The sequence below is a fragment of the Procambarus clarkii genome, chromosome 20 (genome assembly GCF_040958095.1).
Source record: "Procambarus clarkii isolate CNS0578487 chromosome 20, FALCON_Pclarkii_2.0, whole genome shotgun sequence".
NCBI classification, from domain to species: Eukaryota; Metazoa; Arthropoda; class Malacostraca; order Decapoda; family Cambaridae; genus Procambarus; species Procambarus clarkii.
Genome location: NC_091169.1, coordinates 3,984,080 through 3,995,364, shown reverse-complemented (window position 1 = coordinate 3,995,364; position 11,285 = coordinate 3,984,080). Strand labels below are relative to the sequence as shown.

The 11,285-nt window shown below is 36.1% G+C and overlaps 1 long non-coding RNA gene across 1 annotated transcript; it reads left to right on the top strand.

Moving 5' to 3' along the window:
• The first annotated feature begins 2,953 nt into the window (after positions 1-2,953).
• Positions 2,954-10,662, top strand: LOC138366884 (uncharacterized). The gene is made up of 3 exons (XR_011229222.1): positions 2,954-3,099; positions 5,625-5,741; positions 10,372-10,662. It is a non-coding gene; the product is annotated as an uncharacterized lncRNA (long non-coding RNA).
• Positions 10,663-11,285: the final 623 nt, after the last annotated feature.

Here is an 11,285-nt window from a genome sequence, read left to right as displayed (position 1 = left end):
TATCCATTTAAGTTTTAATATATTGATCAGTGCTTATACAATGATATCGTGTTGTATTCTGACGCATTAATATTTCTGGCTGCCTGTATTTCCATTTATATATTTGTATGTTCTTTGTTACCCTTACTTTAAGTATATTGCTTTGTTAAATAAGCAGTGACGTTATTTACCCTAGACACTTCGGTAGGCAAGGCCGTATTATCATATATTTTCTAACCACTAGAACAGAGGAACCATACCCAGAGGTCAAGGGACGTAACAAAATGAGGGCCTATGTCCTATTCCCATAATGTACGGTACTGAATAGTGGTGAATGATATTAATTGTTAATGCCTTCCTAGGTACTGTGTGGTTAACTAGTGATACCTAACCAAGCCTGTGTACCATTTCTCTGTTCATTCTGAGCTGCTTGTGGAAGTTTTCTCAACACTTCACAATTAAGGTAAGTGTACAGCTTGTGCCAGGGGCAAAGCAAACCTTCAGTGTTTTTGTAATTGCTAGTTGTGATAATTAAGCTGACAATGGAGGAACAAGTTTCTGTGTTCGTGGAGCATCCAAATTTTGGTGAAATTAAAGACTTGAAGAAGTCCTGGGTTGTTGTACAGGGCTGATAAATTAAAGCTGACAGTTTCCAGGAGAATGTTAAAGGCTCAGCTAATAAGAGTCATTGTCACACACTTGGTGGAGCAGGAGAAACTTGATGAGAAGTGGTTAGAGGAATTAGAAGAAGAGTCAAGTGACTAGGTCGCAATTCAAAAGTTAGAGATGGAATCTAAGCTAGAAATGGCTAAGCTAGAAGCAGAGAAACAGAGGTTGGAGATGCAGAATCGCCAAAAACAGCTGTATTTGGAGAATCAGCAGCAGATGTTTGAGGCTCAGAACCAGCAAAGACAAGTTGAAATTGAAGCTCAGTTGCAGCTAGAAGAAGTTAGGAGGTAACAAGCAGAGCAGCAAACTAAGCAGTTAGAAATTCAACAGAATATAGCAATAAATAATAACAGACTAGAGGAACAGAGAATTGCAGCAGGGCATGATAACACTAGTAATCATACAGAGAGTACGGATAACTCTTTAAAGTTTAGGAAAAATGTAGATTTACCTCAATTCAGTGAGGAGGACCCAGAAATATTCTTTTTGCATTTCCAGAAGTTAGCAGTCAAGTATGATTTGGCCTGTGGATCAGTGGGTTGACATTATGCAAGGACAATTTATGGGGAAAGCCCAGGAAATTTTTTAATCTCTTCTTGCTGCTAATTCTTTTGACTTTTAATTTCTCCAACAGAGCATCTTAAATGCATACCAGCAGATCCCAGAGGCCCATAGACAGAAATTTAGAGGTATAAAGAAAGCACATGATCAGCAACCTGTCCCTCTTAAAAAGAACGTCAACATTTGCCGTTTGACTCTACGGCTGTTTTTGGACGTTATTTTGTGTAAAACTACGTCTATTATCGCTTCCATGGACTATCTCTTGTTATACAATGAAATACCACACTCTTATTATTCTATAACTCACTGACTATGCTCTGATATTTGTTCTTCAAGTAAAAATATATATATTTTTGCCTTAATTAGGCCATAATCCAGAAAATTCCAGCCTATCGATCTTTATATTTAGGAAAACATCTAATAAATTTGGAAATGAATTTTTCGTTCGCCGACAGTTGCCTGTTACTATTTAACCCTCTATGCTTTTAATAGTCGCTGGTCACTGTGACTTTCCCAGGATTTATATAGGTTTCGTAGTAGCATTTAGTCAGACTACAGTAATTTAAGTAATGGGAAACCTCTATAGTTGTCGTAAATTAATAATAATCATTTATCAAATAATAAATTAGCAAACATATGCAACATTTTATGTTACGACTTTTCGGGTAGGCCGTTCTGTTTGTTTACAGCCCCAATGGTTCAAAATACACAATACTTTTAATATATAAGTGACTAAGTATGCTCTAATATATGGTCCTCAATGAAAATTATCGTTTTTTTTTGTTAATTTGTCCATAATGAATAAGATTCCTTACTGTTGATCTTTATATTAAGAAAAACATCTAAACAAATTGGTATTGTGTTTTCGTTCAGAAAAAGTTTCCAGATACAATTTCCTAGTTATCAATTAATGTAGGTGGTTATTTTAATTCGCGGCTACCAGGGGCTTTCTCCCATTATACAATATAAATGTACCCACTAACTATTCTCTGGTATCTGTTCTTCAAGTAAAATTACCTATTTTTTTGTTTAATTAGTCCATAATTCATAAAATTCCTTCAGGTCGATCTTTATATTTAGGAAACCATCTAATCAATTTGGAATTTAATTTTTCGTTCACCTACAGTTACCAGCTACTATTTCATTGTTATATTTTATGTCGCTGGTCATTACGATTTTCCAAGAATTTAAACAGCTAAACAAGCAAGTAGCATCTTGTTAGAGTACAGGAATTTACCTATGGAGAACCTCGATAGCTGCCGAAAATGATTAATGATTATATATGTAATTTAAAATAATGAATTATATACCATTTCTTATGTTACGTCTTTGGCGGGTAGGCGGTTCTGCGGGTTTACAACCGAATTGTTTAAAAATCACACTATTTTAAATGTATGAGTCACTAGTATGCTCTGATATATGTTCTGCAATGAAAATAAAGGTTGTTTTGTTGTTAATTACTCCATAAATGTGTAATGTGTTAATTCAGTCTAAAATCTTTTTGCAACGTTTATATGCGATATACGTAGCTGGAAACTACCTAATATTTAAAAATAATAGTTACAACATTCTATTAATATATAATGTTGAAATAAATATCACACAAAGTCTGTATATCTGTTTTTAGATGTCTTACAAATTTTCTTTTAAAATAGTATTAATGATTTTTATGAATCTTCAGTAAAAATTATGTTAATTATTATTAATCTAATTGTTATTATTTTAAGTAAAAGAATTGCAAGTATTCGAATAACCACGGGGTCTCTGTTTGTGTATGAATGCACGGATTTGTTTTTGTTATGAGATGGACGCCTTAGAAAGCATGGTGTAGGCCACCTGTGGCTCGCATCCGATCCCACGATCGTCGTCGCCCCTAAATCAACACAACAGGTATTTAGTATTTACGATTATAATAAGTAATATTTCTTTTATAATAATATTGCAGCAGGTGGTGTAGTGGTAGGACACTCTCCTGGCGTTCCGCGAGCGCTATGTCATGGGTTCGTATCCTGGCCGGGGAGGATTTACTGGGCGCAATTCCTTAACTGTAGCCTCTGTTTAACGCAACAGTAAAATGTGTACTTGGATGAAAAAACGATTCTTCGCGGCGGGGATCGTATTCCAGGGACCTGCCCGAAACGCTACTCGTACTAGTGGCTGTACAAGAATGTAACAACTCTTGTATATATCTCAGGTTAGGGGCTAGGCATTTACACTCTTAGGTCAGCAAACTAGCTAGAAGGTTAGACCATTAGACTCCACTGGTCAATCGGGGCCCTGCATGACTCAGCTTATCCTAACCTAGCCCAGCTTAAACCATCTTAGCATAGTTCATTATAGCTGTGCATAGTACTTGCACAGCCTTGCTTATCCTAGTTTACCTCTTCCTAGCCTACCGTAGCCAAGCCTATCCCAGTATACCCTTACCTAGTCTTGCCTAGCCTAACCCTGCCTTGCTTTTAAACATGACCAGTCCTTCCTACCCTAGCCAAGCCCTGACCAGCTTAGCCAAGCCAATCCCTGCCTAGATTTAGCATTGCCTTGCCTTTTTATTAATATATAGAGGGTACCACCTCTGGTTGAGTTTGTAGGAACCCTCCACTTATAGGGTTGAGGGTGCAATATGTATATATATATATATATATATATATATATATATATATTATATATATATATATATACATATATATAATATAACTAATATATATATATATATATATATATATATATATATATATATATATATATATATATACATATATATAATATAAATAATATATATATATATATATATATATATATATATATATATATATATATATATATATATATATATATATACATATATATAATATAAATAATGTGTGTGTAAACATGTCACGTGTGTGTAAATCACAAAAATTAACACTTGGTGAAAAATGTGACAGTGTCAGACCACGGAGGAGGAATTGAAACAGGAATTTCCTTAAGTACTTTCATATATTAATACATCTTCAGAAGGAATAATTTTTTATATAAATTAAATAAAAAAAAATCATTCCTCCATGGTCTGACACTCATATATATATATATATATATATATATATATATATATATATATATATATATATATATATATATATATATATATATATATATATATTATGTGTGTGTGTGTGTGTACTCACCTAGTTGTGCTTTCGGTGGTTGAGCTCTGGCTCTTTGTCCCGTATGTATGTATTCATATATATATATATATATATATATATATATATATATATATATATATATATATATATATATATATATATATATATATATATACATATATATAATATAAATAATGTGTGTGTAAACATGTCACGTGTGTGTAAATCACAAAAATTAACACTTGGTGAAAAATGTGACAGTGTCAGACCACGGAGGAGGAATTGAAACAGGAATTTCCTTAAGTACTTTCATATATTAATACATCTTCAGAAGGAATAATTTTTTATATAAATTAAATAAAAAAAAATCATTCCTCCATGGTCTGACACTCATATATATATATATATATATATATATATATATATATATATATATATTATGTGTGTGTGTGTGTGTACTCACCTAGTTGTGCTTTCGGTGGTTGAGCTCTGGCTCTTTGTCCCGTATGTATGTATTCATATATATATATATATATATATATATATATATATATATATATATATATATATATATATATATATATATCATGCCTGAAATGCTCCGTGTACTAGTGGCTTTACAAGATAGTTCTTATAAAGATAGCATTTTGTGGTTATTCTCTATATCTGGTTCACCTAACAGTAAATAAGTACCTGGGAGTTAGACAGCTGCTATGGGCTGCTTCCTAGGGATGTGTGTGTGTGTTTGTATTCATGTTGAATTTTACAAAGTAGGAAGAGATGTTTGTAAAAAAAAAATCAAATATTTTTGAAAGTATAAATAGATTTGATATTTTTCTTTAATTGTTTATTTCTGCTGTCTCGCCTCCTTTATAAAATGGCATCATTCTTGCTTTTTTAAGGATATCAGGAAAAGTAAGGCACTCCAGAGATTTGTTAACTCCTTCCTAGTGTTGCCTAGCTCAGCACAGCCTAGGCAAGGCAGGCTGGGCATCCTAGCCTCATACAGCTTAGCCCCAACCTACATGTAGCATCCCAGTCCATCCTAAGTGATCATTACCTTACTGGCTGTGTTTTCTCTTCAGCCCTGAATGTAATGTGGTGGAACAGAAGCAGATACATATCAGGTCTTAGAGAATCTGTACTTCATACATTTCTTAATAATGTCTCACAAATATTTAAATAATTAAAAAAAATTGTATAATAACTTCATATTATTCTTGCAATTTATTTTTGCAATTTTTTTTATACAAAATTTACATTTTAAAAGATTACCTCTATTTTTAGATTGATGACTTGAAGACTACAGTGCCATCCACAGCAAATCATGGTCTTAAAATATCTCCAAGCAATGACGAGACCAATTTTCACAGAGATCAAATTTTTGCTAAGCATTAGTCACAAGTAAATATATATTATATATATAATATTATATATATAAATTAACTACTTCATTGCTCAAAGCACCTTCAGACATTCTGAGAGTTGTGCTATTTTATTAATTAATTAATTAGGCTATATTTTAATGTTTTGTAATGTTTTCATTACTTTTTTTGTTTTGAAATATAAATTGTTGAGTTTTGAAACATTTTGACATTAACTATACCTGAATATTTATAAACAAAAAAATACCAGAACTATGTCCTTGACAATTGTACTAAGAAGTCTTTGCCAAAATCAGGTGCTCAGTACAGTAGTTAAAAACTTAAAAGTTGTACCACCTCTGGTGCAAGATTAGGGACCCATAGCCTCAGAGAAGAAAATAGAGAGTACTCAGAGAAGGCCTTGAATAATAGGCAGGCTGTTTGTGTGTGTTTCGACCGTAAGCTTGCTGACACCATATGTAATTACCTAAATGTAGTTACAGGATTAAAGCTACGCTCGTGGTGTCCCGTCTACCCAGCACTCTTTGTCACATAATGCTTTGAAACTACTGACGGTCTTGGCCGCCACCACCTTCTCACTTAACTTGTTCCAACCGTGTACCACTCTGTATGCGAAAGGAAATTTTTGTATATTTCTTTGGCATCTTTGTTTAGTTAGTTTAAATCTATGACCTTTTGTTCTTGAAGTTCCAGGTCTCGGGAAATCTTCCCTATCGATTTTATCAATTCCTGTTACTATTTTGTACAAAGTGATTTTATCACCTCTTTTTGTTGTCTTCTAGTTTTGGCATATTTAATGCCTCTGACCTCTCCACATAGCTCTTGCCCTTTAATTCTGGGAGCCACTTAGTAGCATGTCTTTGCACCTTTTCCAGTTTGTTGATGTGCTTCTTAAGATATGGGCACCACACAACCGCTGTATATTCTAGCCTTGGCCGAACAAAACTCGTGAACAATTTCTTTATTATTTCGCCATCCAGGTATTTAAACGAAATTCTGAAGTTAGAAAGCGTGGCATAGGCTCCTCACACAACGTTCTTTATGTGGGCCTCAAGTGATAGTTTTCTATCTAGAATCAACCCTAGACCTCTTTCTTTTATCAGAATTATATAAAGATTTCTCACATAATTTGTAGGTTGTGTGGGATCTATGTTCTATTCCACATTCCATAACATGGCATTTATTCACATTAAATTTCATTTGCCAAGTGGTGCTCCATATACTTATTTTGTCCAGGTCTTCTTGAAGGGCATGACAATCATCTAAATTTCTTATCCATCCCATTATCATAGCATCATCAGCAAACATGTTTATATAATTCTGTATTCCAACTGGTAGATCATTTATGTAGACAATGAACATTTCTGGTGCATGTACTGTGGTACTCCACTTGTGACACTTCTCCAGTCCGATTGCCCCTGATTATTGCCCTCATTTTTCTATCAGTCAGAAAATTTTTCATCCCTATTAGAAGCTTACCTGTCACCCATCCAAAATTTTCTAGTTTCCAGAACAACCTCTTATGTGGAACTCTGTCGAAAGCCTTTTTTATGTCTAGATAGATGCAGTCAACCCAACTACCTTTTTCCTTTAAAATCTCTGTGGCTCAATCATAGAAACTGAGTAAATTCGATACACAGGATCTTCCAGATCGAAAACAATACTGTCTGTGTGATATTATGTAATTTCTCTCCAGGTGTTCTACCCATTTAGTTTTTATTTTGTTTTTTTTTCAATCTTTTCACTGTTACACTTGTCAATGATTCAGGTCTATAACTGAGAGAGGTGGGGTCTTCCCTGTTGCCACTTTTGTAGATTGGAACTATGTTAGCCTTTTTCCACATGTTTGCTATGACTCCTGTACACAGGGATGCCTGAAAGATCAGGTGAAGTGGAAGGCTGAGCTCAGATGCACATTCTCTCAGAACCCATGGTGAAACTCCATCTGGACCAACTGCTTTGTTCTTACTTAGCTACTTTAGCATATTTTCCACTTCATCTCTAGACACCTCTATACGCTCTATGATGTTCTCAGAAATTCTTATTGTGTCTGGTTCTCTTAAGATTTCATTTTGTATAAACACACTTTGGAACTTTTGGTTTAATGTTTCACACATTGCATTATCATTTTCTGTGAATCTGTTTCCTATTTTCAACCTCTGGATATTATCCTTTACCTGCAATTTGTTGTTTATGAATTTGTAGAATAGGCCCAGTTCTGTTTTACATTTATCCATTATCCCTTTTTAAAAATTTCTTTCTGCCTCTTCCCTTACTGCTGTATAGTTGTTTCTCGCATCTTTGTATCGCTGGTATGATTGGGGGTTTGGCTTCTTTCTATATTGATACCTGCTTGATGGGGTTCTGCTCTTCTACTCCCCAAGCCCGGCCCGAAGCCAGGCTCGACTTGTGAGAGTTTGGTCCACCAGGCTGTTGCTTGGAGCGGCCCGCAGGGCCACATACCCACCACATCCCGGCTGATCCGGAACTTCTCTTAGAAAACAGTCCAGTTTTCTCCTGAAGATGTCCACGGTTGTTCCGGCAATATTTCTTATAGTCGCTGGGAGGACGTTGAACAACCGCGGACCTCTGATGTTTATACAGTGCTCTCTGATTGTGCCTGTGGCACCTCTGCTCTTCACTGGTTCAATCTTGCATTTTTTTTCCATATCGTTCACTCCAGTACGTTGTTATTTTACTGTGTAGATTTGGGACCTGGCCCTCCAGTGTCTTCCATGTGTATATTATTTGGTATCTCTCTCATCTCCTTTCTAGAGAGTACATTTGGAGAGCTTTGAGACGATCCCAATAATTTAGGTGTTTTATCTCCTCTATGCGTGCCGTATATGTTCTCTGTATTCCCTCTATTTCAGCAATCTCTCCTGCTCTGAAGGGGGAAGTGAATACTGAGCAGTACTCGAGACGGGACAACATAAGTGACTTAAAGAGTACAACCATTGTGATGGGATCCCTGGATTTGAAAGTTCTCATAATCCATCCGATCATTTTTCTGGCCGACGCAATATTTGCTTGGTTATGCTCCCTAAACATTAGATCGTCGGACATCATTATTCCCAAATCCTTGACATGCTGTTTTTCTACTATGGGAAGATTCGATTGTGTTTTGTACCCTGTATTATGTTTCAGATCCTCATTTTTGCCATACCTGAAATTTATCACTGTTAAACATCATGTTATTTTCTGCTGCCCAATCGAAAACTTTGTTGACATCTGCTTGTAGTTTTTCAATGTCTTTCATTCCATTTTTGTGTCTTTTGGTCTGTGGCCCTCTCTCAATTTCTGTTGAACCAATCCTGTTTTCTGGCCCTGCATCTCTGTTTTGGTATGAATGTTTGTGTGCCTTCATTGTATATTTTGCAAAATTTGGCATACATTTAATTTACTTCCCTGTCTAGCAACAAGTCTGCCTAATTACTTATTAAAAAAATTTTGAAGTTCCCCATAGTGACCTCTCTCTCTCTTGAAATCAAGTTTATCAACTGTTTCAATGTCCCCATTTTCTGTGTGTGTGTGTTTGGAGGCTAAGCTTGCTGATACCATGTGTGTGTGTGTGTGTTTGGAGGCTAAGCTTGCTGATACCATGTGTGTGTGTGTGTTTGGAGGCTAAGCTTGCTGATACCGTGTGTGTGTGTGTGTGTTTGGAGGCTAAGCTTGCTGATACCATTTGTGTGTGTGTGTTTAGAGGCTAAGCTTGCTGATACCGTTTGTGTATGTGTGTGTGTGTTTAGAGGCTAAGCTTGCTGATACCATGTGTGTATTTGGAGGCTAAGCTTGCTGATACCATTTGTGTGTGTGTTTGGAGGCTAAGCTTGCTGATACCATGTGTGTGTGTGTGTGTGTGTGTGTGTGTGTGTGTGTGTTTGGAGGCTAAGCTTGCTGATACCGTTTGTGTGTGTGTGTGTGTTTAGAGGCTGAGCTTGCTGATACCATGTGTGTATTTGGAGGCTAAGCTTGCTGATACCATGTGTGTGTGTGTGTTTGGAGGCTAAGCTTGCTGATACCATGTGTGTGTGTGTGTTTGGAGGCTAAGTTTGCTGATACCATGTGTGTGTGTGTGTTTGGAGGCTAAGCTTGCTGATACCATGTGTGTGTGTTTGGAGGCTAAGCTTGCTGATACCATGTGTGTGTGTGTGTGTGTTTGGAGGCTAAACTTGCTGATACCATGTGTGTGTGTGTGTGTGTTTGGAGGCTAAGCTTGCTGATACCATGTGTGTGTGTGTGTGTGTGTTTGGAGGCTAAGCTTGCTGATACCATGTGTGTGTGTGTGTTTGGAGGCTAAGTTTGCTGACACCGTATGTGTACTCACCTATTTTTACTCACCTGTTTAAATAATAATAGGGGTGTGTACCACCTCTGGTGCAATTGTAGGGACCCACAGCCTTGAAGAAAATAAAGAGTATTCAGAGAAGACCTTGTGGATTCTCACTGAACACTAATCTTTTCTTCTCCTACCACCCCTCTTATTTTGTTTTCTGCTGTATTCTATTATATATCATATAAATACATAGCCAAATGGCAATATTTATTATGTCTATACAAAAAGAAGACATTCACTTTATTTTTTTCTCTCCTTTGTTTCTATGTGGATTTTGTTGTGACTAATGATTCTCCTCCTTTCCCATCAACAGGTCTTCCTCACTGGGCTTGCTCGGCTTTTGTGTTACTGTGAGGGTGCCATCATCGTTTACCCTTCAAGACTGACTCATGCTGGCATTGCATTTGTGGACTTCCCTTCACAGTACACAGTCCTTCTCCATATGGTGATTGTCCAGGGCAAGCAGGGTGTGACTGCCATCTTGGAGAAGCAGGGTCTTTTAATATGAAGAATCTTCCGTCTTCTCTACTTAGGCCAGCTTGTGCCGGCCTTGCATTCTTGTTACTTCATGGCCCTTGGGCCTTTTTTATTTATTTTACATAATAATTTTTTTTATTAATACCCGTGTTTCACAAGAGATCCTTAACATTTTAAGCACCAATTGTATTGACTAATGTACGTCTTGTAACCTTTAAGACATAAATAGACAAGACATAGATAAATGAGTGAATAATACTGAGTGACTAGGTTAGGGCGAGGAACATAGTACAGTGTCTGACTTTGGAAGAATGCCTACTGTTTTAGAAACCTTATTGCCATGATCATAATCGTATGGGTTAAAAAGCATTTGTTGTCACTCCTACACTGTGGCTTGTTGAGCTTGAAACCTTTGCTCCTTGTTCGTGTTACATCTGACCTTTTGAAGAAATTGTATGAATCAATATCCTCCAAATTGTTCAGTATTTTAAAGGTTTCGCTCTATTACTCTCTCATTTGCATATATCTAAGCATATAGATTAGATATAGATTTAGATTAGATGTTTTATTCAGGTAAAGGTACATACATTGCAGATGAGTTACAAAGGGAAAGACAATGACTAGAGTTCACTAGCTCTATTGGAAGAGAAACGTCTGCAAGACAAGTGTGGGCAAAAATTAAGGTAGAAGCGGCTCACAACGACCCCCAACGGCTTCATTTTGAATCTTCTCCAACTTGCCCATCCTACC